At 47.4% G+C, this 27,190-nt stretch overlaps 1 protein-coding gene across 7 annotated transcripts in view; it reads left to right on the forward strand.

Moving 5' to 3' along the window:
- The first annotated feature begins 1,298 nt into the window (after positions 1 to 1,298).
- The window catches only part of SPSB1 (splA/ryanodine receptor domain and SOCS box containing 1), a 43,000-nt gene continuing 17,108 nt past the window's right edge, over positions 1,299 to 27,190 (forward strand). Inside the window, exons 1-2 of one of the 7 annotated variants that reach the window (XM_064525553.1) lie at positions 1,299 to 1,555; positions 11,738 to 11,831. The gene's annotated coding sequence lies outside the window, so the exon portion shown is untranslated. Of the gene's footprint in view, positions 1,556 to 2,266; positions 2,620 to 11,737; positions 11,832 to 16,251; positions 16,385 to 20,130; positions 20,892 to 27,190 lie in introns of those variants that run through there. The other 6 variants (XM_064525546.1, XM_064525549.1, XM_064525548.1 and 3 more) reach the window with 6 other exon arrangements.

Below are 27,190 nucleotides of genomic sequence, written 5' to 3' on the forward strand. Positions count from 1 at the left end.
CCTTGCGAGCGCAGGTTATCACTAACTTGTGCGTTAATGAATGGCCCACAAAACATGAGAAAAAGCCTGTTCAGCTCTTAGCAGAGGAAAGTCATACCTCCTTCCACCAGCATCCCCAGAGCCCCGGTGCGTGTGTACGCAGGGGAATCGCCTTCCTCGCTGCTCACCTCCCTCCCTCCCTAAGAGGAGCGCAGCAAGGAGAGAAATGGCTGAATGACCTGTCTGATTAAAGGGCAGGTAAGGAGAAGGAGTACACTTGCGCATTTATGGTTGAACCTTGTTTGAGTGAAGGCCTTGTGGTGGAAAGGAACTTCAGCAGAGATGGAAACAAAGTCCTCCGGAATTTGGGATGAACAAATCAAGACACACCAATGAGCCCAGCTCTTCTTTTCAAACATGTCCCATTCCCTCAATGAGGAGAATTCGTAAAGGCCCAACGTTAATGTTCAATCCCCAAAAGCAGCAACTTTGGCGGCGTGCAGGCACATCGGTTCAATACTGACTCAGATGGCAGGCTGCCACCTCCTGAATCACCCATACCACTTCCTGCCGCTCCGCGGTGGTCCTCGGAGGTGTCCCTTGCAAAACGGCTTAATTTGAGACAATTCACGAGTCCATAGCTCCAAGCGACATGCCTGCAGGCTCTTTTCGCCTGGGAATACTGAAAATGACTCATCTCAAAGAGACATCACTGGGTCAAATTTGTCCCTAAACTTGCTTTCTGAAAAAAAGACCGAAACGAGCAGAATTGTTTCCATGATTTATTTGGGTAGATAAGCCAGTTCTAAAGCAGCAAAGGCGCGTTCCCCGGGGCGTCCGCGACGCCCGTACTGCATCCCGGGTCACCGACACGGCGCTGAGAGCGGGATGCATCAGAGGGCGGCGAAGCGGCGAGTGCCGCCCGTCCTGCCCGCGCGGGAACAGAGCGTCCCGCCGGGCAACCTGCCGCCGCTTTCGGCCGCCCTTGGGGCGAGAAGGGCGGAGCGGGGCCGGGGCGGAGCGGGGCCGGGCTGCAGGGCGGAGCGGGGCCGGGCTGCGGGGCGGAGCGGGGCCGGGGCGGAGCGGGGCCGGGGCGGAGCGGAGCGGGGCCGGGCTGCAGGGCGGAGCGGGGCCGGGCTGCGGGGCGGAGCGGGGCCGGGGCGGAGCGGGGCCGGGGCGGAGCGGAGCGGGGCCGAGGGCGGAGCGGAGCGGGGCCGGGGGCGGAGCGGGGCCGGGCTGCGGGGCGGAGCGGGCTGCGGGGCGGAGCGGGGCCGGGGGCGGAGCGGGGCCGGGGCGGACCGGGCTGCGGGGCGGAGCGGGGCCGGGGGCGGAGCGGGCCGGGCCGGGCGCTATTGGGGCCATGTGACGGGCCGGGCCGGGCCGTGCTGGCCGTGACTGCCGCCGGGCGGAGCCGCCGCTCCAGCCTCCCCGCCGCGGCGGAGGCACGCGCGGGCGGGCAGAGGCCGGCGCCGCCCTCCCTGCGCTCCATTCCGCTCCGCTCCGCACCGCGGCCCCGGGAGCAGCGTCCGCCGGGCCGGGGCCGGCGCTGCCATGGTGCGGCGGCAGCCTGGGAGCGGTAAGAGCCGCCGGGGCGGGGCGGGGCCGGGCGGGGCGGCGGCTGCTCTCGGCGCGTCCCCCGGCGCGGCCGGGTCCCTGCGCTGCCCGGGTCGGGCGGCGGCGGCGGCTCGGGCGGCGGGGCCACGCGCGGGCGCGGAGGGCGGCGGGCGGGCGGGGAAGGCAAGCGCTGGCGGCGGCGGCGCGGAGCCCTTCGGCGGGGCTGTGCGGCCGGGGCTGTGCGGCCGGGGCTGTGCGGCCGGGGCTGTGCGCGGGGCTGTGCGCGGGGCGCGCCTCGCCGGGCTCAGCTAACGTGGGGTTTCTGACCGCATAAATCTGTGCTGATGCGGCGGGAGTTGTCCCGGCCCTGTATCCGAAGTACCTCGGCCCCCTTCCCAGAGCAGGCTGGGGCTGCCGCATCCTCGTGAGGAAGCACGAGTCGCTCGGTTCCCTGCTGCCAGGCCAGCAGTCGGGGAGGCTGGGGAGGCGGTGGCCGTGCCTGGTTAGAAAGCCTGAGCTGCCCGAGCCATCGCTCGGTACAGGAGTAGGAAGTTTACAAAATCATCGTAAAGATGGCAGTTGCTCCCTTGGAGAAAGAAATGTAGTTTTTATCCTCCTGAGAGCGATGCAGGATGAATGTCTGGTCTTTCTGTCTCGGAAGCCAACCTTCCTTTCTTTCTCTCTCACCCCCAGCTGACGGCTGGCTTTGCCGTGCAGAGCCTGGGCAGGGCTGCTGCGAAGGCTCGGTAGCACGGGCAGCTTTGCCTTGCTGGAGGTGGGCTGAATGCCAGATCTCCAGGAGCAAACGGCAGAGCTGCCAGCGATGGCAGTATATGAGCTGCGGCCGTAGGATGGGGTCGAAGTGCCTGTGCCAGCTTAGGGAGCAGAAAGCTGCGGAGAGCCTCGTGGAGCCGTGCGGCTGTTTACCGAGCGAATGGCAGCGCTGAGAGGCACTCGCTGGCCTGCAGAGGAGAGCCTTCCTCATCCAGCCCTGCTAGCGTGCCTGCCTCCTCCCTGCGCCGTCGGTTTGCCTGGCCTGCGGTCCTGCCCTGGCTCTCGAAAGACTTGAGACGACGGATGTATAAAGTTGTAATTTATTCTTTTCCCTGTGACCTTTTCTTCCCCCTCTTAGTTTTTCTGAGGACAAGGGATGAACTTCTGCAGCAGCGTGTTCCTCTGGGGGGCATTGCGTTGTTGCAGAACAGCTTTTGCAGCCTCTCTTCCCTGCTTTAGAGGTTACTTAAGTGCACTATAATGTGATTGGGGTTTGTTTGTAAACTCATGCTAGATACTACTGAGATGTGGTTTTGTGTTCCAGGAACTGGCTAGCCGAGACGTGCTGTGTTTGTGTGGAGTCAGGTCGCTGCAACCAGATCCTGGATGTAGATCTGCTTTACTTGTTGCTCTCGTCGTCTTTCCCTGTCCCCTTGCGTTTCCTTTCTTAGTGAAAGTGAAAGCAGTGTCTGCCTTGCAAGGGCTAGTTCTGAGCTCATGAAGGCACCTGAATTAAAAGCCTGTAGACAGTGAGCCAGTCAGGGCACGGTTCAAACTGGTTAGCCCTGATATGCCAACACGAGCTGTGCTTACGGTTTTGGGCTGTAGCATAGATGCGCTGACTCAATCTCGAGGCCTTGCGGGCTGGTCAGCACGAGGGGAGGGTGGATTAGCTGGTGCCGGCAGGGAGTATCAATGAGATGACCTCAGCTGGGCTGTGCAGCCATACTCCGTTAGTGCGGCTTGTCCTCGTGTCCCGTAGAAGGAGGCTCGTACTTGTATTAACTAGTAGAGTGATGGTAGTAGCATTATAGCAGTGGAAAAACGGTTTACTAGACCTGCATGGAGTATATTAACAAGCTTGGGCCAGGTATGAGGTTCCCGAACCTTGATGTTTCCAAAGGCTGAAATAGGTGGCTGACTGTGAGACTTGCAGCCCTGCTCCTTATATCTGTGGTGTGTGACATGACTTAGCAAATTAAGTTGCTGGTACAAGACAAGTTAGATACCAGCTGCTTCCAGGCAGAACTGTGTAATGCCCACAGAATAAAAGTGAGTAACTGTCTGAGAACCAAGGTTACCAAACTGCGGTCGCTGGAGTCCTTCGCTAGTGGTCACTGCAGAAGGGGTTGATTTCAAGGTGTTGACTCACTTCCAGTTACTACACTACTCTGAGCAACAAAAATCTTCACTTGAATTACTCCTCCATGTGAGTAATTGCTACATCCGCCACTGTTTCAATAAATAATTGCTGGGGGAGGATGGATGCAGTTGTCCTTGGCAAAGCTGGGATGTGTGCTACAGGAGATACCTAGCAGAGTGCAGATGGGGGAACTTAGCTTTCAAATACTGGTTCCCAAGCACACAGAAACAAAGCCACTATTAATTTTGTCTTCCCAAAGCACTGTCACCTCAAAAAAAAAAAAAAAAAAAAAAAAAAAAAAAAAAGTGGGGGGAGCTTCCATAGACTCACCCTCAACTCTCCAGTGCTCTGTAGCCTTGTGGGCAATGCTTCGGGAGCTACTGGGCCAAAATAATTTGGCTCTTTGGATTGATGACCAGGAAGTTCTGTTCCAGCAGATCCCACCTTTGGATGAAGTGGTGTCAAGCCTGAAAAGGGTGTCTAACGGTTCTGTCCTGGAAAGACCCGGCAGTCTTGCTGGGCAGCTGAGCATGACAGGAGACTGAGCGAAATGCATCTTGTGCATGGAGGGATGCCTGCAAGGGGGAGTTACAGTCAGTTGTCAAACTTAAATGTAATGTACAAGTGCTGAAAACAGAACAGGAAGTCTTCAGGTTGCTTGGAGAGGAGGAAAAAAACAACCCCAGAATAAAGCTTTGCCAAGTCTGGGTGGGATCTGCAGCAATGAGATTGAAAACTTCAACCTGTTGTAATATTGTGGTTGGCCAAAGAAAGAAGAACCTGTTTCTGGGGAAAAAGGTAAAGGGGAGACTCTAGCAGTTAAGTTTGCTGGTTTGCTCTAGTAACTTTTGAGCTGGGAGCTATTGGCCTTCTGTTTAGTAAATGCACAAGCCTTCCCCAGAGCCACAGTGGACGGTCCACAGCGCTTGAGAGAAGTGTCATAGCAGTTGGGAGGCAACAGCACTGCTTGGTATTGTTGCAGCACCCAAGAGTGGAAAGGTACATTAGGGCTGTCCTTATATCAGCTTGGATTATCTTTTCACCCCCTTGCCTTACCAGTCTCTGCTGTATTTTTCCCCTTTCCATTACCCCACTCTTGATCTGTTATTGCTTTACAAAGGGGGATGTGGAATTTGAGAAATGACATCTTCCTAACATTGTTAACAGATTCACACTGGGTAGCTGAGGGAAAAGACATTAGTGCAGATTTATTCTATTTTCTTACTGAACTGAACTGCAAAAATACATCTCTGCTTGCAGGAGGCTGGGAGTGAAACCTGAATCAGTGGAGGGAAGGGATTTGGAGTCAGAGCCTAGTGGCTGGTAGAGATAAGGTGGAGTCAAATGGCAGTGCTGATTTCCAGGTGGAAATAGAAGTTTTGCCTAATAGTTTGCTGGAAAAGGGTATAATTAGGGAGATGTAATCACTGTGTGTATGGAGGAAGGTAGAAGTACTGGGCTTCTGTTCTGCTGTTGCTGTAACAGGTTGCTCTCAGCTTGCTAAATTAATGTTACTCTTCCTGAGGTGTGAATAAAGCTTCCTGTCAGTGATAAGGTCTTGGGGCTCATTGGGGCTTTGGTGGGCTTCAAATTGTAAGTGATTGATAATTTGCTCCACCTTGAGGATTCTGTAAATGTAGTGATATTCTGGTCTACCCTTGCTCACTGTGAACTGCTCTCGAAAAGTGGAAACCAGGGAGAGGAGGAGGCGGCGGCGGCAGCTCTTTGTGCTATGTGAGATCTGAGTGATTTCAGTCAAAATCTGTATTGTAAAGCAGGGATGAGATGTGCTTCAAAGCTCTCCCTGTCTATAATCATGATACACTTCACTTCAAAATGACAGTGTGCCTTTCTACCTTAAAAAGGCATGAAAAGATCTTTAAATGGTACTGGAGAAAAGCATGCCACCTGTAGACCTTTGTATGTTGTTCCCTGTTAATGAAAATAGGAATTGAAACTGAGACCAGCTGAGAAACCTAGACTTGCTGCTGGTGAAATGCATTTTTGGTATCTTGCAGCCTTCTTGAAGCACACTTCTGGAAGTAATAAAAGTGCAAACAGAGCTTCATGAAGATATCAAGAGCAGAAAAGAGTGTTAGGGCCCTCATCCTCAACCCTAAAAAATGCTTGCAGTTCACTTTGTTGCTGGTTCACTTTGGTGGCTGGCTGAACTCTGCTGTATTGCAATTACGTTGATGAGGGAGGTAGTTAAATTTTGGGTAAGCAAAACAATATTGGTGAACGGATGCAGTTCCATTACTCATTTTAAGCAGTTTCGTGCTACTCACTCTAGTATATCAAAGAGAAGTACAGCTTTGAAATAAAGCTCATCCAGACATGAAGAATTTGACTATTTATCTCTACAAGTATTAGATGAGCTGTATCTGTGCTGGACTGCATCTGATGGGTGAAGATGGGTTCCAACAAATGCTGTTTCAGGTTTGATAAGTGGGCTCTGGGTGTTGTTGTCTTGGACCTTGGAGTTTCTTCCTATTAACTGTTATTCCTATTATCCCTGTGATGCTGAAATTCAAGGCTTAGTGACAGCCTAAAATGCACAGGAAGCATGTGGAGATCTCCTTGGGAGCAGAACTGAGAGCTCAGTGCAGCCCCTTACTGGAGGGTGACCTGGGCTGCGCCCTGTGGCAATTACAGGCTCATGCACTCAGTCTCTGTGCTGCCTGGGTCGTGCTTACTTCCCTGAATATTGTAGGACTCCTTCTAGTTAATTGGGGATTATCAGCCATCCACGGACTGGGTTTAACCACTTTAAATGTATTTCTGCCTAGTTCAGCAAGTACAGCAATTGTGGAGAGATACAATGCTGGTGATCTGGCTGTTGAGCTAGTTGAGAGTTAATCTAACACTTTCTTATGAAAGTCTGACTAATGTTTCCTTTCTGCAGATGTCTGTTACTGCCTAGGAAAAATCCACATGGTTGTCTGGAATCTGCGCTTGCTTGCAGGTCTCTGCATGTACTGAGCAAGGCTTCTGGAAACAGTGAAAATGTTCCTCCTGAGTCCAGCTACAGAGGAAGGCAAAACCGATAGCTGCTTGTAGCGATGAGTGTGTTTGAGAGACAGCCTTGTCTTACACGTGGTTTTGCACGTCCTGGTGGGGGGGAGAAGTGTGAACCAAGTTGTCTGAAGAATGTGCGTGCAACTGGAAATGAGGATGTCTGGCTTGGTGCATACCACTGGGAGAACTCATGTGACGTTCTTGTACATTTGCTTCTGCTTTTGCTTACCTCATAGCTCAGGGGTCAAGAACAATTTATCTGCCCTGATCCTTCCACCAAAGGAGAGGCTGAAGCACTTAGTTGCTGGTTCTGTGTCTCTGTGCAATGTCATGAGGAAAAAGTTTGAGAGCAAAAGAATAGATGTTGGTCTAGCTCTTCCCTCTTTTACTGACTCTGTGCAAGGCCAGGAGTTTGGAGAGCAGGCTACTCAACGGTCATGGTCTTGTTCTTCATATAAAACACTGCAGCATTTCCTCTGGCTCTGCTAGCAATGGGCTATGGGACTGAGCATGGATTTCTGCTTTTTATTTTATTACATATTTTTACTTTCTAAGGTACAAACAAAGACCTATTAAAGTCCAAGATCAGACTGTCTTCAAGACTGCTATCACGTTGGCATCATTTTTCCAAGTCACTGGGTGTCTCCAAGGTATTGGTGTTACACACTGGGTTTATTGGGCTTGGGTCACTACAATTACTAGAGGAAGATATTGCAGAGGTGTTAGACAACATGGACTCTAGTCAACTGTTGGAATACTACAACATATGCTGTCTGCAGTTTGCTTTCATTAATCTGTGGTGGTGAAGCTGTTCTGCCCCAGTTTTATTCTGTGATAAACTTGTAACTTTGCAGAAGTGCTGATACATGTGCTGCCAGCGTTGGTTACACATGTTTTTTTGGCAGTTCTTCTCTGGCTGGGTTACAGGAATTGACATTCTTGGTGGCAGTGAAATCTTGCTCCTGTTCAGTGATTGAAATAGTGCTAACAACTCCCTGTGTGTCTTCCTAAGCAAGGCTTGACTTCCCTTGCAGTCAGTCCAGCTGGATGCTGCTTTTCCTTTTCAACCAAAACCTTCTCAAGCTCTTGCAGATGCTCTCTGTTATGATGGGTTTAAAAGCCAACAACTTTGACTAGTGATTTCTTAGCTAGTCGGTAGGAAATCTGTCCCCATCCCTGAGACAGGGCTACAGTGTGTTCTTGAAACAAACCTGCTCATGAGCCTGAACTCTGGAAGCAGGCTGAGCAAGTATGGTCTTGAGCCTGAAGAAGCTGAAGAGTAGCTGATACTTCAGAGCTGCCCGTGTGGAAACAGTGTGTGACTGAAGAGTGTTTTTATACAAAGATTGTGATTTAAATATTAATTCTGGGTGTTAATAGCATAGGAAACGGCTTTCTGCTGTAGCTGTGGGCTGGCATAAGCTGCTATAATTCTCAGTGTTTGAGAGGGAGATGCAGCGGACTTTCCTAGTGAGATGGATCTGGTGTGAGCTGGATGCTGTATTGAGGTGCACGCCCCACACACAGGGTAGAGGGAGAGGAAGGGTACCAGCAGAAGAGGCAGCTGAGCTGTGAATCACTTCCTGCTGCTGCTGGGCTGAGACTGAGTAAAACTCCCCCAGCCCACTGCACGGCCTGGGTACGGCGGGCTCCTCTGCAGGTGCCCTGCGTTTGGAAAGAGTGCAGCGGGACTGAAGAACAGCTTCTCTGCAGGTGGAGTGATCTATCCGAGCTCTGGGGACAGAGCTTGACCGCTGGGATGACCAGGTAGATGGCTGGCTAGTGGGATGGGTGCTTGCGCTGTCTTGTGGCTGCTGGGGACAGCTCTGTCACATACTCCCATGCCCGGGATGGGCCTCGAAGGTCTAGAGCTTTCTCTGCCAGCTGGTGCTTGTAGCAATCTGGCAGTACTGCGTGTGCCCCCGGGAGTGCGGTTTAGAGGCATGAGCACAGGGTTGCAAGCCGGGGACAGCTGTAGGCTAATCCTTGCTATACATCTGACTTGATGTGTGGCCTTGCTCCAATCACTTAACACTTTACTTCAGGCTTTTTTTAAAAGGGAGGAAAGTGAAGCTACTATTTCTCTTATCTGATCACCTTTGGCAGGGGCAGATGCTAATACAAGGTTTTATTTAATGGACTCTATGCTGTGGCTGATGCAAACAGCATCGCTGTTTGGACTGGAGTAGGAAAGACTTGTGCAGATTTCTGACAGTCTGGGGGGAGGGAGGGGGAAATATCTTTCCTGTCTACACTGTGGAAGTGCTGCAGCTGGGAGCTGAGACTCAGCATGCTGTAGGATTCCTGGAGCTCAACCCATGTATGACAGAGGCTTTGCCATCTTCATTTCTGGCTCATTGCAAATCGAAACCAGGAAGATTTTCTGAGATGTGCTTAAGCAAGATTTAACTTCAGCTGCAGAGATGACTGGATTAATATCTCTTTCTGATCTTAATGCAGGAGCCATCACCTACCCTTGCCTTATCTTTTTCCCTTAACTCTAGGATCTTGTTCACCAACACTTCTTTTCTTGTATTCTTATGGCTCAACTAGTTTTTGCTCTGCTAGAAGATGTGAAGACAAACTGCAGCAGCCCTGCTACTGTATAACAGTAAGGCTCTCAGCCTGCAAAACTTCCCCTGAGAAGAGAAACATTTTACTTTTTTAAAGAAAACATACAAACATCTGCCTGATTTCAGAGTGAGAGCAGCAACTTCTGACTTGAGAGCTTTGGGGCAGAAGGTGGTACTGTCTGAATATGGAGTTACCAAACATGGCCTTTTTCTTCTAGCTTGGGAGGGGAATTTGATGAAGCTTGTAAGTTGGAGCAGCTGTGTAGATGTTAGTCTGCTTTCTTTGGATAGCTGGTATGTTATCACATCGGGAATCTGTCCTGAGGAGATCCCGGATGGGGCCTTGACACCATAAATGTACAAAGGCACTCAGTTGCACAAAAACTGCAGAAACAACTTAGTTCTAAAGAACGTGAGCCGCAGATGGTAAACAGCCAAGAAAAGCAAGCAAGGGCTAAGGCCAAACCATTCCCTACATGAGAAGGCTGCATTGGTCTCAGATGTTTAGAAAATCTTAGTTTAAACTTTTGGGAACTTCACTGTGGATAAGTTCTCGTTTGAATGGCCTTTTGGAAGTTGAATTCTACATTATTAAGTAGAGATGTGAAAAATGCCTGGATACCAACCTTAGCATCTAGAGCTTTGAAAGATGTCCTGGTGTTTGCAAAAGTGCAGTTGTTACCTAGATACCCTAATTCAGTGCCATATGGTCCTTCAGGATCCCATGGTTTTGTGGTGGCATAACCTAGTGAGCAGTGCTGCAAGCAAGGAAGCATCTCTTCGTTAGAGGAATTTGCTGTCTTGGTTGGCCAAAGCTGTAGGGATGTAGAGTCTATGGGTCAGGCAAAAATCAGCCCTCCTTACAAAATAGGGGAGAACTTCAGATTGGTTGTGGCATGACTTGCTCTGATTTTGAATCCAGCTGACAGCTTAGATGAGCTGTGGAGTGTGTTGAGGAGGTTAGCATCTGGAATTGTAGGGCTGGTATTAGAGACAGGCTTACTGCTTTTGGGGATGGCTAGAAGAGAGGCTGGGGAAGGAGCTCTGGATGTTCACGTATGTCAGTACTGGGACTCAAAATTGAGGAGCCTTCCAAGATTGTTACCGTCTATATGAGGCTGCAGAAGTTAGGGTTTATGTGCTTACTGTGCTTACTGTGTTCCTGGATAAGGCTGTCCTTATCTTTGATCTATAAAGATTAAAATGCCCAAGTACTTAGACCTGAATAAGGCCAAATGGGTAATGTACACAGGAAGCCATTGTTGCTTCTCGGCTCCTCTGATACTCAGAATCCATTATTTGATCATCTCTTCCAAATGTTTCTTAATTCTGATGAGGTGTGGTTTACTCTCATACAGAAGAGGCGAATAACTTCAAGAATGACTTATGGCCTGTGAAGTAAAATAAGACATAAGCCCTTGTGGAGCAGCCAAGGGGTAAGCGGAACTGGGAGAATTAGTACTGACATGTTAGTTCCTAGGAACCCCTGAACAGCTGTGGGAGAAGTGTGTTGACACCGCTTTGGGTGAGAAGAGGCTTGGGGCATGTATGAATCCAGAAGGCATCTGGCTTGTCAAGGTATGGCTTACCCCTGTGGGCTGGGGATATAGCTGCTAGGGCTTTCTGTTCTGGGATTACATGATAGGCAAGAGCTGTGGCAGATTGTACATGTGCTGTGTTGTTACCCTATAGCTTGCTGTCACTGCTCTGTGCTAAAGGCTTGAGCGCTTGGCTTCCTTGCCTGATGTCCCGTGCAGTTTCACTGCTAATGTTCTGGGATTTTCCATATGGTGTGCTGTGTACTTCCAGCTGGGACAAAATGGACCTGGGAAGGGGGTTAAGCAGCCTAATGAGTTTTTCCTCTTTTGTGAGAGAGGACACTACTTTCCTCTCTCACAGCTTTTCAGAGTGCTGTGTGTCCCTCTTGCAACAAGAAGCAGACAGGCAGTTAAGTGGCTTCAGCCTTGGAGCCTTGGCTCTGGTATTGATTCCCACACGTGCATCTCCCACATCTTGCTGCATAGCTTAGTTGCAGCCTAAGGAAGAGGGCAGGAGGGCTGCACACATGGGACTGATTCTGGCAGGATATTGCTGTGGGCTTTGGTATGTGGCACACTTGCTAGTGTTCAATTGCTGCTTGCATTTAGAGAAGTTAAAAAGGGGCAGCTCCGCTGCTGTGAAGTGGCTGTTCGCATGGGCACCTGGTGATGAACATCCAGGAAGTGGAGACAAACCAGCTTGGTGACATGCTCCTGGTGTTCCAAATTGTGGATTTGACTTGCTGTATGTTGGGATGGGGAAGAAAAAGGTCGAAGCATGCATCTTTTTATTAATATGGGCCCACTTCAGTGATTAAGGTTCATCCTGGAATTTGGATATTGTGATTCTTTCTTGGGATCTGCCTTAAAGCTTACAGACTTGGAGATGATGCACTCAGGGACTGACAAGCCACTAAATGGTCTAACTTTCTTAACAGTGTTTGCAAGAAGCAAATATTCAAGCAACTGTTTGAGCTCTCCTGGAAGACTTACCCCTACGCTCAAACCAGCTGACTCTGCTGTCTTACTGAGGTACCAGTGTTCCTGATGCACTACTCATCCTCTGGGTGTGATGCGTGCTGAATAACTGTAATATGTTGCCTTCCAGTGAGGTTGTTGGAGGGGCAGGTCATGTTTGCATGCAGGCCTGAATCTTCACTTTTTGGTATGGATTATGCTCACATCTGAGGCCTGATATCTGAGTTATCAGGACTGTTGCCCAGCGTGTGGACCCTGGGCTGGATTTGCAATTGATGCTTTGTGTGTCAGTGCTAAGTGGGAGGGGACACCTGACCAGAGCTGGCTTGGAACAAGCAAAAACCCACATCTGCAGGCAGGCTGTGATTGTGCAACTACATTCTTTCTTGCTCTATAGCTAGAGAAGTAGTGTACTGTTTTAGTAGGGGAAACTTGCCAACTATGCTGTGTCACTCCTGGATGGCAGACACGTCCAGATGTTTACCTACAAGGGATTCTGGTGAATGTGCTTCTCAAGTGAGTTTAGTCTCTTCAGAAGAATCATGTTTGCTGCTAGGTGTCCTTGCATACCCACTGGTGGGGGATTTTCCTAAGGACTTTCTGGGGAAAACATGAACAGCGTGAAGAGTTGGGCTCTGACTCGTGAGGTGCCTTCAGTCTTTGTCCCTTGATGTAGGGATGCTATGGTAAGTGTGCCCTGGCATTCCCTTCCTGGACAGATTGCTCTGGGTGGAACTGCTCAGCTTGCTGCTGTGACTGTGACTTTTTGCAGCAGCACACTACCAATGGGGGTAAATGGAATTTCCATTGACTGCACATTGCTGATGGAACATGTGCAGTGTCCCTTGACTAAACTTAGTAGGCAGAAACAGGTTTTGGCTTTGTGCCTGAAGGATAGTGTGGTTTCTGGTATGCATCAAGGAGCATTCAAGAGCAGGATATAATGGCTTATCTTCGGCTGGGCTGTGTTTTACAGGATAAGTGCAGCAAGACTTTTCTCCTGTAAAATGGAGAAGATGACTTACTGAATGGCTCTGGAAGTCTTATGTGGGAAGAGACTTCTTGATGCGGGTAAGACCTTAGTGGGCACTGAGGAGCAGTGTATGCAGTAGACCATTTATTGAGGCTGATGGCAAATCCCTCTCTATTTGAGATAGGAGAATTGCTTTCAAGTTTATGGTTGTTAAGGTGAATGGGAAGGATATAGTACACTACTGCATGTTCAGAGCCCTGTGCACTTATCTTATTGGGATTAGGCTCTAAACCTTCAAAAAATATCCTAGCCAATCCCGAAGACTGGCCTTGAGAGAACACTTGGCCTCCTGGGAATCTCTATTTCAAGATGCAAAATGGGTACAGCAGAAAGCTTCTCGGTGATTTTTACTGCTGGGATAAGTTGTGCTAATGCAGTGTTCCATATATTGTTAAGTCTTGTTTGGGGATGTTTAAGCCATGCACAAAACAAGCTGGTGCTTGAAATCCTGCCCAACCCAGGGCTGCGATGCTGGATGGGCATCAAATGAAAGTCTTCTCCTCAGCTGGGGCGGACGAAGCAGATGGCCCAGCAGGTGGCAGGCTGGCAGCGGCAGCGGTGGATCGGCAGGATGCTGAATTAACCCTGGGTGTCCGGAGCCTGACAGAAAAACTGGGCAATCCAATGAATGCATGCAAACTGGGCAATCCAATGAATGCATGCCTGGGTGTATTTATCCAGGATGCACATCTCTGTAGTCAGCTCTTTCAAATCTTAGTATGGTAATCCCAGCGCTTTGGTCCTATCTGCAGGGAACAGTGGTAGGGTGGCTTCAGGTTAGACCTCTACTTCTGCAGTAGAAGCGTGGTGGATGTAGGGGTAGGGCATTCTGTCTTGCAGATAGTGAGCTGAAAAATTGTAAGTGTGGGGTAATTATGAAATTGTTGCCAGAATTAAAACATTATGTCAGCCATGGAACTAGGAGAAGTGACTGCCTCTCTGCTGTTGGTCACCTCTCAAATGTCTTGAGTGATCCAAGTTTTTCTAATACTTCACTTGGCAGTATGTCCTTGTACTGATGATGCACATCTCATCCTTGCCCTTCCTTAAGTGTCTTTAAATACCTGAATTATGTAGTGCTGGGTTTGTATTGTGGCAGGTTATTCTAATCCGCTTCTTGACTCTGAAAAGCAGAGCTCTAGATGTAACCTTGGCTTTTAGGTCTTAGAGTTTTAAGTTTTGGAGAAACTATTGGTTTAGGCCAACTAAAGTCCTGAACACCAGCTACAGCTGTGCTGGAAAAGTCTTTATCTACTGAAATGTTATGTCATTAGTAGTGGAATCCACCTAATGTTAGACAATGTGACTGACCTTGTGAGAATACCTCAGTCTTCAGACTAGCAGTTGACAAATTTGCCAATTTGCAGAAGTACGTACCAGTATTTCCACTGAAAGCCAAGCTGCTGTTTCAGGTGTCTTGGCTTCATATTGAAATCCTGTGATTGTACAGGCCTGATACTGTGGCTTATCTGCAACTGGCTACACTGGCAGTATTAAGTGGTTGCAGTATCTCTTTGAGTATAGGAAACAACACATAGTGTAATGAATTGACTGTAGAAATATGGTAAGTCTTGTCTGCTGCAAGGTTTTTAAGGGAAGAAAATCCTGATGGATGTGGTGGCTTTATTTGGTGTTCTAGGCACAAGATATCCTAGACAGCATAAGCCTATACTATGCTTGGGATGCTGTGGTGCACTGAAGGGTGGGTGGCAGTGGTGTTCTCATTCTTTGCAGATTGGTGCTTGTACCTAGCAAAACTTGGCAAAGCTGTGTGAGCCATCCAGCCTCTTCAAAGGAGAAGGAAGACTTCAATGGCTGCTTAAAAAAAAAAACAAAAACAGGTGAATGTGCTTTGAGTGGCTGAGGCTGACCAGCATTAGAGAAGACAGAACCTTAGATCTTGAAAGGATTTAGCAGCTAACATAACTGTGGTTATGTCTTTGGAATTCTTCATCACTAAATTCTGAAAATGCAAGGCAGCTTATGTTTTCTGCTTGTTCCTAAGTGTATTAAGGAGTGCATCTTAACAGATCTCTTTTGATTGTTTCCATAAGGTTTCTTCCTTTCTCTTTATATTTTAAGTTCTTTTAACATGCTTCAAACTTGGTTTCCTAATTGGAAACTTTCCATTGATGTCATGGGAGCTTTCTGTGGCCCACATCAAATAGCTGGGTTCACCAGGAATTAAGTGACTGTACAAATGTTTATATTAAACACTTATTTAGAAGGCATGTTGATTTATGAGGACCTATGATGACTATGGTATGTTGGGAGGATAGGTTGACTGTACAGGCTTTTGTCTTGCCTTTGAACTGTAAAAGTACTGGCAGCTGTTTAATGCCCAGATAAGACAACTCAAACTTGCTTACATCTAATGAACTTGCCCTATCACTGACTCTTGCTCTGTTTCTTATCTCTCACATTGGAGACATTTTTGAATGGGTAACCTTAATGGAAAGGACTCAGACAGTAATGTCTGGAATAGTCAAAGCAGAAAGCAGCCAGCTTAATTACAGGTACTGGAATTCCTTTCTTTCGGAGAGGAAACCCACAGTTTAGTCTGCTGAGAAGCCCAAGGGAAGAGAGGGGAAAGGAAGAGATGGTGAACATGTGTTCTTCAAACTCCGCTTACTCATGCCTCTGTAGTGGTTAGGAAGATAAGGTCTTGAAAGGTGGAAGCAGAAGGAATAATACCTTATTAGCATTCTTCCCCCCCCCACCACCACCAGTCTGAAAGGCTTTCAGATTTTGAGGAGTGGCCATCTCTTTCCTTCCCTGGGAGAGATTTTGTTGCTTCTCTATTTAAAGGAAAAGCTACTTGGGGCTTGGGGGAACTTTCCTTATGAACATCATGTGCTAGTAGCTACCACCTTTGCAGTAGACTCTTGGCAGATCGGTCAGTTTTGCAAGACTTGCTGAAGTTTTGTGCTGCATTTTATTGCCACCTGTGGCTGTATGCACCCCCGTGAAAAGATCAAGCAAGTCCAGCTGCACTTCAGAGTTAGAGCCCCAAATTGTGTTCAGTTACTTCATTTTGGAGAGGGCAAAATGCCTTTGAAAATTTGATGCTTGAACCTAAATTGTGGGAAGAGCAGGGATCTAGGTTTGGTTTTGATAGCTAAGACTAAGCTTACTGGTGGGCAGAATCTTTTCAGGCAAAGAACATATTTAAATGGTTTTCGCTGTGCTCCCTTTCTAAAGGCTACAGTAACTGGACTGCTGTCAGACTAAACTTCCTAGAAAGCTAAGTGTCACTACACAACCTTAAACTGAGGTATCTCTCTGGGATGTTGCTCTGCCTTTAAAAAGGGGCAATTGCTTCCTATCAGGAAGGAGATTCCATTCCCTTACACTAGAAGGATACCTTCTAGTATGCTTCCGCAAACTGATGTTGTAGAAGTTGTCATGGCTATTTCTAACTGCAGCCTTTCCATGTTCCAGCATCACCCCTGTTGATGTAGCTGCTGTTGATACTGAGGTGGGATGGAGGTGGATCCATCTGGAAGTGGATGTTTTGAGAGACACTTATTGCAGGTGGGGCCAAAGATGGACTACTTCGTACGAGAATAAATCAGTAAGTCTGGATGTTTATGCTGTCTAAAATGGCTCAGAGTAAAAATTTCTGTATGTGCTTTTACATGCTGTCTGAAAAGGTGACACTTAATGTTCTTTATTGTCAAAAAGCCTGTACAAATACTGTCTCTTCAGCATTATATACTCTCTGTGGTTCAGAGCGTGACCATCTCCTGACCAGTTGTGTGTGGTGAGGCAACTGATGTGAACTGTATTACCTCATACTCCCTTTTCTGCCATGTAGTGGTACTACCATTATGTAAGCTAGTAATGTTGGAAGAAATCACACAAGTTTGCTTCATCACTGTAAATGATTGAGGTGCAGTTTAATGTTGGCATACAGGAGGTGATGAGGAAACCACTTAAAGTATTGCTTGATGTACAGAGCTTGATCTAGTGAAGCTGTTGCATAGGAATGCACTTCTGAGTGTAGCCCAGTAAAAACAAGGGGCAAACTCCACTCCCAGCCTCCTGAACCAACCACTCTGGATACTAACCGCTAGCAAAGCAACTGAACACTTTTGTAGGTGCACATCTTGGTCATGGTTTTGGGTGAAAACTATTGCAGTTTTGTATTACCACAACTCAGTTATTTCCAGTAAAATTGTCCTGGAGTATCTGGCCACCCTATAGTACAGATGGCCTCTGAAGGCAGTGTATGTATTTGTGCAGCTGTAGTTTGTGTAATGTGCTTTAGTTCATTTCATCTTGGCTCTGCTCTCCATTCTCAAATCTGATTTGTCTAGTTGCATTTGTGTAAGGATAAAACTTCAGGCAGCCAGACTAGAAGGGCTTTCTAAATTTCTTCTGTGCTTTCTTAAAGACCTTTTGAACACCTGATTTACATGGGGTTTTGTGTTGTGGCAGGCTGTACTAATCTTCTTGACTCAGTCAAGTCTTTTGCAGTGCGGGGTGATGTAAGAACCTAGCTGAAGCTCTTGGTTGCCCTACATCTAAAACAGTCATAGCAATTTGCTAGGAACCTTTCAGGTGGTGGTGAAAGCAAAATACTGTGTAATGTTGAGACTGTGCCCAGCTGTGGCTTTCATTGAGATGTATACTGTCTCTCTTCCTAATTATGGTATGTCCCAGGTCAATTATATTTAAATATAGAGTCCAACCATGTCATTAAACTCTTGGCTAATGAAAAGGCAGAAATCTAGTGAGGCATCATCCCAGAATGCTCTGCTTTGGGGAGTTGCTGTGTATGTTCCAGTAAAGCTGGCAGTGTGAGCTGTCTCTTGTGTAATCTGTCTGCCAGGAATATCCTCTTAGCTCAGCATTTCACTGCCAGCTGCTGTGCGATGGCTTGTTGCTTGTGTGTATTCCTGGATGTGGAGGGGTTACCTTGCTTGTGTGTATTCCTGGATGTGGAGGGGTTACCTTGCTAAGCATGCTGATGGTGTGGTTTGCTAAATGTTGACAAATGGCTCAGCACTTCTGTTGCATATCTGGCTTTCTTGAGTTTTTGCTCGCATAACCAATGTTTGAGTTGCATGGTGTTTGGCAGATGCCTCAGAAATAGGAGGTGAACATATCTTTCTAGAGACTGGCAATGGGTTGGGTCAGGCTGAGTGCATTATGTTGGCTTCTCTTTGCTTGATAGTTTCAAACAGCTTGAAGGTTAGAAATAGCTTTCCATGTTAGCTGTCTAGCTTGACAGTGGAAGAATGGGAATCCATTCTTCCATTACAGAAATTCTGAGTTGAAGTAAAAAAGCAGAAATAAATGTACGTGCATGGTGAGTCAACCTACTCGGGTAGCAAATGCATGCACATAGATAGCATTTGCATTCTGGCAAGTCCTGTACTGTGTGCACACTTCATAGCTAGTATTTAAGTGAGCTGCTTATGCCTTGTGCATCTGTCCTAGCTATCTGGTCCCCTCTAGATGCTTGCCCCAAGCTTTACTAGATGAACCCTTTTGCTACTAAAAAGGGGAGGAGGAGCGGGAAGGGGCAGGAAATGGACTTCCTCCTCCACACAGAACCTCATATGGCAGATTAAGGTGGCCCAGACTATAACTAGTGTGTCTGAGTCTGCATAATAAAGATGCCTGGAGGGACCTGTCTCAGAAATACTGAGGGAAAGACAAGAGCAAGATGCTTATATATCCCTCTCCCTGTTTAGATCATATGAGTAGCACTGCAGAGCACAAGAGCTTGGTTTGTTTTCAGTGGAAGCTTGTACACCACAGCATGGTTGCTCTTGGTAAAGTTTTGCTTCCTGTAAAGGAGCTGCCAGTCCTTGGCCTACTGTGGGAAGTGCTAGTAGATCCAGTTAAAGCTTACGAAGATGCAGAATAGAGTTGACCTACCCTGGATGCACTCTTATGACAAACTTCAGTGCCTCTGTTTTACTGTTACAGAACTGGACTTGAGCACAATGTCTAAAAGTCTGTATTATATAACAAATGCATGATGATCCTGACTTGACTCTCTGCAAAGAACAGACCGTTCTAGGCAGACAAGAAATGCCAATGCTTTTTTTCCCCTCTGGCTGGGTTGCAAACCATCTATGCCAAAACATTCTGGAGGCGTTCTGCCATGGTGTGACTCCGCTTCCTTTTTGCTGAGGGAGATTCCTAGGAAACTGCTTTCCCTCTGGAGGCTTGGAGGGGAAGAGGGGACTGAAAGCTGCAAGGGGGGATATCTGAACTTGAGCAAGCCGAGGTGCTCGGTTACAGTGAGATAGCAAGTTTGGATCTGTCTGTACTCTTCACCTTGACTGGCTGTTGCAGCAGTTGGAGGAGAATAATTGCATCTTCTGGCTATGTTTTTGGATTTGGGAAGGGTTTTTCCACAGCTTTTATTATGTTTTAAGAGTTGTTGTTTCCAGATCAAACTTGAATAGAAAACATAAGGCTTCTGCCAGCTTTCTGTCACAGACACCTTTTATCTTACATTGATCTTTCCTAAGCAGATGCTGCTTTCATTTCTTCTGCTTTTTTTTTTTTTTTTTTTTTTTTTTTTTTTTTTTTTGTTACAAGACTAAAATTAACAGTCCTTTGATGCAAGGGGAGAAATACTATTTCAAAGTGAAGTACCTAGTTAACTTCAATAATAAAAACTGCTGTTTTTATCTTGAAGGTAATTCTGCATTCCTTTGAAATAAATCTGAGGGCTGGAAGATCTTGAACCTTGTCTGCTCTGAGTTAACGTGCAGTGCCTCCTTGCTTGGGAGCGTGGATGACTTCTGTCTGGGGGGCAGGCCCAGATGAAGCTGGGCTCTTCAAGATGAGCTGTGGATAGGGAAGAGGAGGCAGAAGTGGACATGATGCAGAGTGTTCCTGCAGCTTGTTTCCCTCCCAGCTGATAACAGCATGAGCCATGCGCTGCAGTCTATAATGAGTGTCAACCACGTAACTCAAGGTGGAGCACAGCAGGGGGAAGGAGCCAAGAAGAACACAAGCCATCAGACACTTCACTGTGGTAGTGAAGCAATCCGTAGCCTCTAGCCAGACGGTGCTCTCCTTCCCCATCCACCCTCCCCTCCCTAGCCTTCCTGCCTTCAAAGACTTGCACTGAGCGTGAGGTCTGTATGAACACCCAGCTTCTGGCTTTCATCTTTTCCACTTAAAAAGACATGCTCTGTTCCTGTAAGGTGGAGCCCTTCCTAAAGGGTGGTGTGGCTACGCTGCGTACCCTGGGAGGATTGTTTCCAGGGGCGATGCTGAAGCGTGCCTGTCCTCATAGGGAAGGCCACTGGTGGCTAGGTCTGAGCCACAGCACTGCTCATGTAGCAGGTGACTTTGGGGAGCAGAGGAGAATTCCTAGACTTACGCTATGGCCAGTCTGGCTAGAGGTCAGGACACAGAAGGAGAAAAAGATGTTGCTGCCATTTTTGTTACAAGAACACAGTAATGTGTTATCTAATGCAGCGCAGGCACATCTGTTGCAGAGGCTATGGGTTCAAGGTGCCACTTGAGAGAATGGGCTGGGGGACATCTTTCCTAGTGAAGGGAAAGGGACAGAAGCCAGACACTTCTGGAGGTGAATTGCAAAAGGTATTATTTGAAAGTGACAATGCTTTTTCAGCTCTGCTTGGTCCTACTGAAACTGCCAGTCACTGAGAGAGGCCTGGAAGACTTTCTGCACATAGGTAGGTGCTGGAGGAACTGAAGAGTCTGATTTAAACAGTCAACTTGATTTAAAGAACCTGTGTGATGGACTCTTGCTGTGGATGCATGTGCAGAGGTGTTGACTTCTGAAAACATCCTTTTGCCAAATGAACAGAGCAGTTTTCTAAACAGTGTATGGGAAAAAATCACTTCCTCAGTGACTCAACTGTCTCCTCTTGTGAGGTTTGTCTTCAGTAGTGACACCTTCAGTCTCCACAGACCTCAGGACAGGAAAGACTTGAATTTATAGCTTAAGTAAGCTTTGAAAGATCTGTCAGGCCTTTATGCATCAGGAGGTAACTTCATTCTTGTTTGTCAACGCTTAAGGTCAGAGTGAAGAGATCTTGGCAAACATTATAGAAGAGCATTGGGCTTTTCCATATGGCAAGGTAAGACAAAGACCTGTGGTATTTTTAATTTCTGCTTAAATTGCTTTAAGTAATTCAGTCTTCAATAAAAAGGCACTAACAGCAAGTACAAGAGATTGAACTGTGTTCACTTCTTTGGGCTTTATTTGACCTGAGGAATAGCACTAAGTTCAACCTGATACTGGCTGATAGGAAACTAGATGGATTTGATCAGGGAGCAAAGTGTGTAACCCTAAATGCATGGAAAAGTTTCCTCACTATGAGGACAGTGAAGTACTGGGACAGGCTGCCCGGAGGTTGTGCAGTCTTTATCCTTCAAGATTTTCAGGAGCAAACTGGATAAAGCCCTTAGTAACCTGGTCTGACCCTGCTGTGAGGAAGAGGTTGGACTAGAGACCTCCTGAGGTCCCTCCCAGCCTGAATTATTCTGTCATTCTGTGAAATAAGCTTGTGTAGGCATCTTCCTGTGATATTGTCAGAATAGAGGTAACTTCTGGAAGCAGGTAGGCTGTTAGACAACAGATAGACAACAAGGGCTTACCTCCTGCACAGCCACACTGTAGTCTGGGATTTCTGATTGCTTATTTCACAGAAGAAACTTTGTCTAAGAACCTCTCTCAACCAATTTCTATCCTACAAATATAACCAGAAACACTGAGCAGATGAGTTACTCATTTCATGTTGCAGCATCATGACTAAAACTTCTAGTGCTTCGATAAAAGACTAGACTGGACAAATCTCCTTTTAATACAAATTTTTAATGTCAAAGGTGATCTCAAAAACAACTCGATTTCACAACTGTTCCCAATCTTGCCATGTTACTGAACACAGTGGCAAGTCCTCTTGCTTTGACAAGGGAAGGATGCCACTGGAAGGATGCCAGTGTTTCTAGGCTCTCAAAGCAGCCATACAAGCTTGCTTTATCTTCTCCCTCTGAGCCCATCCTTTCAGAATACCAGGAAGTGGTCTGTAGTCGCCATATAAGGGTTTATTTCTTCATAGCAAGTAGCAGTACTTGGCACAACGCTATGTCTTAACTCCTCTGAAAACTGAATGCAGTGCTGTGGGCTGGGCAGTGCAGGACCTTTCACTAGCTGTTTGTTCCCCCTGGGATGGTGAAAGACTGATAGGACAGGCGTTAAAAACCAAGGGATCTTTTCTCTGGGAGCAGGAGAAGGTTGTTTGCTTTCCACTGTGATAAGTTTTAGGAGCTGAATGTCCAGCTTCCCTCAGCCCCTGAATTTGAGTCCTTTAAAAGGTATTTGGGGAGGTCAGAATGAATTTCCCTATGTCTCATGTTTTGATTGTCATGGTTTCTGTTCATCAGATTTCATCAGATGGAAAAGACTTCCAAAATCCTCAGTCAGGAAACCCATTAGTTCCGAACTGAGAGGCTTGGTTATTTCCTCCCTGGAAGTTAGTGGCATGCGTGTGTAGGCTGGAATGGGAGTTTGTCTACATCCTATCCTCCTGAATACAGTGGGAATGCAGTAGCATTCAGTCCAGTGACGGAGTACAGACTGGAAAAGAAGGAAGAAAGTAATGAACTTGGAGGTGGATGGGGTGTAGTATGGCTGAATGCCAGCTGAGCTGGTGAGGGAGCTCGGTGAAGGAACTGTAAAGCTGGAGAAGGAAAAGCTAACTTTTGCTGCTTTTAATGTCAGGGCCAGAGCAGCTTTTTGTGAACAGGAGCTGAGTACTATTTGGCTGGGTATCAAGTGTGCTTGGCCTTGGAGTTTGATAACCTTCAGCGGTAGGCAGTTTGAGGCCTCCTCTGTGGTGCTATCATTTGTCTTTACCTCCCTCACTAACTCTCTCCCTGTGACGCAGTGGTATGAGAAATGCACAATGCTCATTAGCTTTTCTACTCATGTTAAGAGCATTTTCTTCTACTCTACGTGGTAGGCTGCTAGCACTTCATTACTCTTTCAAATGGAGGAAGCTCAAATCTGAGAAAGTGGCAGACTGAAGGTCCCCAGGCTGAGCGGCAATGAAGTGGGAATGGAACAAACTTCAGTCCCTCCTCAAAAGGCCCTGATATTGCTGTAATTGCATGTGCTGTTCTTGCCTCCTCCTTTTGAAGAGGAAGATCTTGTGTATGTGGTGCTGCGGGAATCCAGCACTCTCCTTAGAGGAAATGGAGAGACACTATTGTAGTGGACCGAGAATTGTCTCTAGTGCATGGCCTGGGTTTCAGCTGTGCTGTTTCCATAGTCCTGATAAGCCATACCAGACATTTGCACGACTTCCCCTCTGGCATGGATATATTTGATGTAGATGCATGTACTGAAGCTTCAGACACAATAAACCTATTTGAGGGCAACAGGCTGAGTAATCTAGCGCTTGGCAGCTGCTCTGTTGTGGGGATTTTTGCTTTTCTGTTAGCAGTGCTTGTGACATCTTGAAATGAAAAGAGGAAGGAGGAGGCTGTAGCTGGGTAACAATAATAAAATAGCTCAAACTGCCAATGGCTTTCCCAAGAGAAAGGAATCCTGCTGGACTCTGCATGGCTACTGATGGAGTAAGCTTTACTGCTTTTAGGAGCAGGATTGAAGTTCTGACAACCTGCTGTGTATCTCACATTTTCAAGCTGTCTGTCTGAGAAAACGCTGCTTTTCAGGACTGGAACCCCCAAATCTGTGACTTGTGCTACAGCAAGGGCTCAGTTTCTGTTCTTATACGGGTATTAAGTACTTGCGCAACTTCGTTCAACTTTCAAATGGCTGTTTATGGAGGTGTTGTGCAATGCCTTGTTCTGCCCACTGAAAGCAGCAGGGCAGCAGTTCTGGAAAAGACGACTTCTAAACCACTTCCAGTAGCTGGGAGAGACCATGGCTTTACTCTTAAGCCTATGACTGACAAGCCCAAGCAACCTAGGAACCATGTTGCTTCCCCCAGTCCTTCAAACACTTACAGTATGTGAGACAGGCCTTTTACAAATCTGCTTCTAGGCAAAGGATAGCTAAATGGGAGGCTGACCTCCCCTGAACTGGGCGATGATAGCAGAAGATGCAGCTGTGCACAGCAGTGTTAGTTTAGGTATTTGCAAGCATCTTTGCTTTACCGTGCTGTCCTCTAGAAAAGAGGCAGAAGGGAAGTTTTGGTAAGGTGACTACTGGGAGCTCTACCGAGGGTTCCTTCTGCTAACATAGCTGCTGCCAGCATTAAGCCAGTGGCCCATTGTTTCAAGGGGAAAAGGAGCGTTTTGGTACCACAACCTTTGTCCTGATGGCCTGTTCTGTTCGCCAGTCTTGCGAGAAAAGAGCTTTTGATATGGGAATGGAAACTCTGGCTAGGGGTAGGAACACTTAAGCTTCATTCTGTCTGCCCACTGCTCCCCTCTCCATCTATTGATTACCCAGACCAAGCTAACAAGTGAAGGTGATTCTTAGAGAGGAGGACATGAGGGCAGGACAGAGGGCTGTGTAGACTGTAAATTAGTAAATGGGGAAATTACAGAAAGCAAGGAGCACTTTTGCACAAGCAGGGTGGCTCACTAGAGTTTGTGTGGATTTCTTTAATGCAAATAGCTCTAAATGTAAACATCTGCTATTTAAAATGTATGGTTGCTTAAAATGGAGGAAATGCCTTTCTAAATGCAGCCTATCTTGAGACATTACAGCCCCAGCGCTTGGGGGAAGGAGGGAAAAACATGAAGCGAACGTAGCAAACTGGCCAGGCACTGCCTTTATAGAGCATTCGCAAGCCACCGTGCTGAACCTCTGCTCTCTGTTAAATCACTTCTCGAGGGTATTGCCAGCTGAAATAGCTGCTGCGTTCTGCCTCTTTTGTCAGCTGGGGCAACTGTCTGTAGGACTGGGCAGTGAATCAGTTTGGGGAATGGATCTGGCTGAACAGAATCCTCCTGGATTAGTTTCCCCTGTTCAGTCTCTGATGGTTGCATCGCTGCTTGTGCTGGTGCAGCAGGGCAGGGGAGCAGGATGGCAAGGGCTGGAGAAGAGAGAGTCACCCATGGAGCAGCTCCACTGAGAGCCAGTAGAAGCTCCAGACTAACTGACCAACCTAGTTAGACGGCATATGAAATGCTTTGAATGGGATGCTAAAGCAGAACAATGTTCTGGCTTAAACTTCTCCCAGGAGGTACCTTTTCAGTCCCTTGTCTCATTCCTGTTATTTCCTTGATGCCGCTCAAGCCATCCTTTACTTGTCCTCCATAATAATTTTTGCTATTTAAATTCGAAGGCATGGTTCAAAGATGGGCTGTCTAAATAATTGTCTTAACTTTCTGTGAGGATGGACTGAATATAGAGCCCTGGAGGACCCCAAGACCTGGAACTTCTCCCTGAGTAGCCATCTAACCTGCAGAAGAGGTCCTGTGGAAAAGCTAATCTGAGATGTTTCCCTGCTGGCTGCATGAGCATTTGGCAGGATGTCTCAGAGTTGCTAGGTTCCTTGTACAGCCAAAATGCTAGCCTTTTGCCCTGAAAGAGCTTTCATCTAAGGGCAATACTGTCTGGCACCTGTGAACAGAAACTTCACTAATCTCTAGTTATAGAGGAATTCTTAAAAAATGGGCTATTCCTCAATTTGAGGAATGTGTGGTAGTAGAGGGGCACAGAGCAGCTGCTAAAAACAGGAAAGTTGTAGGACGAGCACTGTTAAATAGAACGTGCCTGGTAGTTCAGTCCACCAAACTAGTCTTTCAAGTGCAGCTTGTTTATAGAAGTGGGGACTTTTTGCAATGTGCCAGGCAGAGAGCTCGGCCTTACTGAGACATGAGGCTGCTTCTGGGAGTAGTGCTTGTTTACATGGAAAGTCTCAATACCATGAGGAAAAAGACATCTGAAAGCATGCAGGCAGGTACAAAGGTATAAGAAAGGTGATCCTCTGGACAGGGTTTAAAACAAGGTCATGTGTAACCTTTCTTCCTGCTGCCTATGATTTATTTCCCATAGCACTTAATCTGCAAGCAGATCTCAGAGCCATCTCCTAAGAGCGTGCAAAGAAGCTGGAACTGTAAAAGCCTGTGCCTTTTGCAGGTGACTGCTGCTGTTTATCTCTATATTAGCCTAGTTTATTGCCTTGGAATAAACTCTCCCAAGGCTGACAGTGGTGGTGGTTTCTTAAAGCAAAGACTGTGCTGAAGCAATCTTTCCATGTAGTTCTGCCAAACTACCTTAATGTCAGTACAAGCAAAATCCATCTGCAGAAAAGTGGGTTCTTGACAAGACGCAATGAGAATAAAATCACTTGTCTGGGTCTAGCATGAAAGTGGTGCCGCGAGCTAAGAAACAGCTTTGCCAAATGTGGCTAGCGACTTAAGACCCTGGTGTGCAAGAAGCCTGTCTTTTCTGACCTGGGAGACATTTGATCTAGTGCTTCTGTCTTCTCTAAATGGGTATCTGCATGCTGAAGCATGCAGACAGCCTGCTATGCTAGTGGAGCATGTTGTAGCTGGAGAACTACAGCCTCAAACAAGCTGCTCAAACCAGTGAATCAGCTGTAAACAGCTTGCACTGCAGAATGGCTGTGCTGATAACTGTGTACAAAGCACCCGGAACAGGAGTAGGACTATACGTAAGAGCTTAATTGTTGTATTAACCTATCTTTTCCTCCAGGCTCTCCCTCTGCAGTGGCTGCATTGCTTCGTGCCCTTGCTGCCTTGTCTTTCCATGCTTTCCTCAGGAAAGGGGGGAGCTGTGTGGATCTTCCTGCTCATATAACACTATGTACGGGTGCTGTCTCAGCTCAGACATAACTGCCAAACCACAGCTTTTTGTTGTCTCCTCCAAAAGAATCTACCTGGAGTGCAGAGCTGAGGCTCAGCTTGCCATGTCCCCATGATAGCCTGTCCGTAACCTCTGCCTTAAAAACAGGGGATGTCTGCAATCCATCTGTGTGTGCTCTAGCTTGAGCGCGCCACAGGCAGAGGGCTGGACTGCTAGCTGAGCTGACTGTCCTCTGAGCGTGCGGCAGGCTGGCTTGTGGCACCACGCGTGATTCAGATGCTGAGTTATACCTGCAACCTGAGCTCATCAAATCAGCTCTGGGTTTGTAAGCATTGCCTGTGAATAGTTGCTAGAAACCATAGTTCGAAGCTGCTTCTGGAAAATAGCACTTCACCAGCTGGCTACAAACAAGTATTTTGGACCAGCAGGATGTTAGAGAAGAGCAAAGGGGAGAGGTGTAAGGAAGGTCACTGCTGCAGCTGCAGATGGGGGACATGGGAAGGGACTCTGGTTAAATTTCTCAGCACTTGGCTAAAATGCAGAGTCGTCAGTTCAGTGTGGGGTGGTGAATTCTCAGGACTCCATCCTGCCTTATGAAGGAAGAGCTGTAGTAGCTGGCTTTCTGGCTCA

Source organism: Dromaius novaehollandiae, chromosome 24 (assembly GCF_036370855.1).
Source record: "Dromaius novaehollandiae isolate bDroNov1 chromosome 24, bDroNov1.hap1, whole genome shotgun sequence".
Classification (NCBI taxonomy): Eukaryota; Metazoa; Chordata; class Aves; order Casuariiformes; family Dromaiidae; genus Dromaius; species Dromaius novaehollandiae.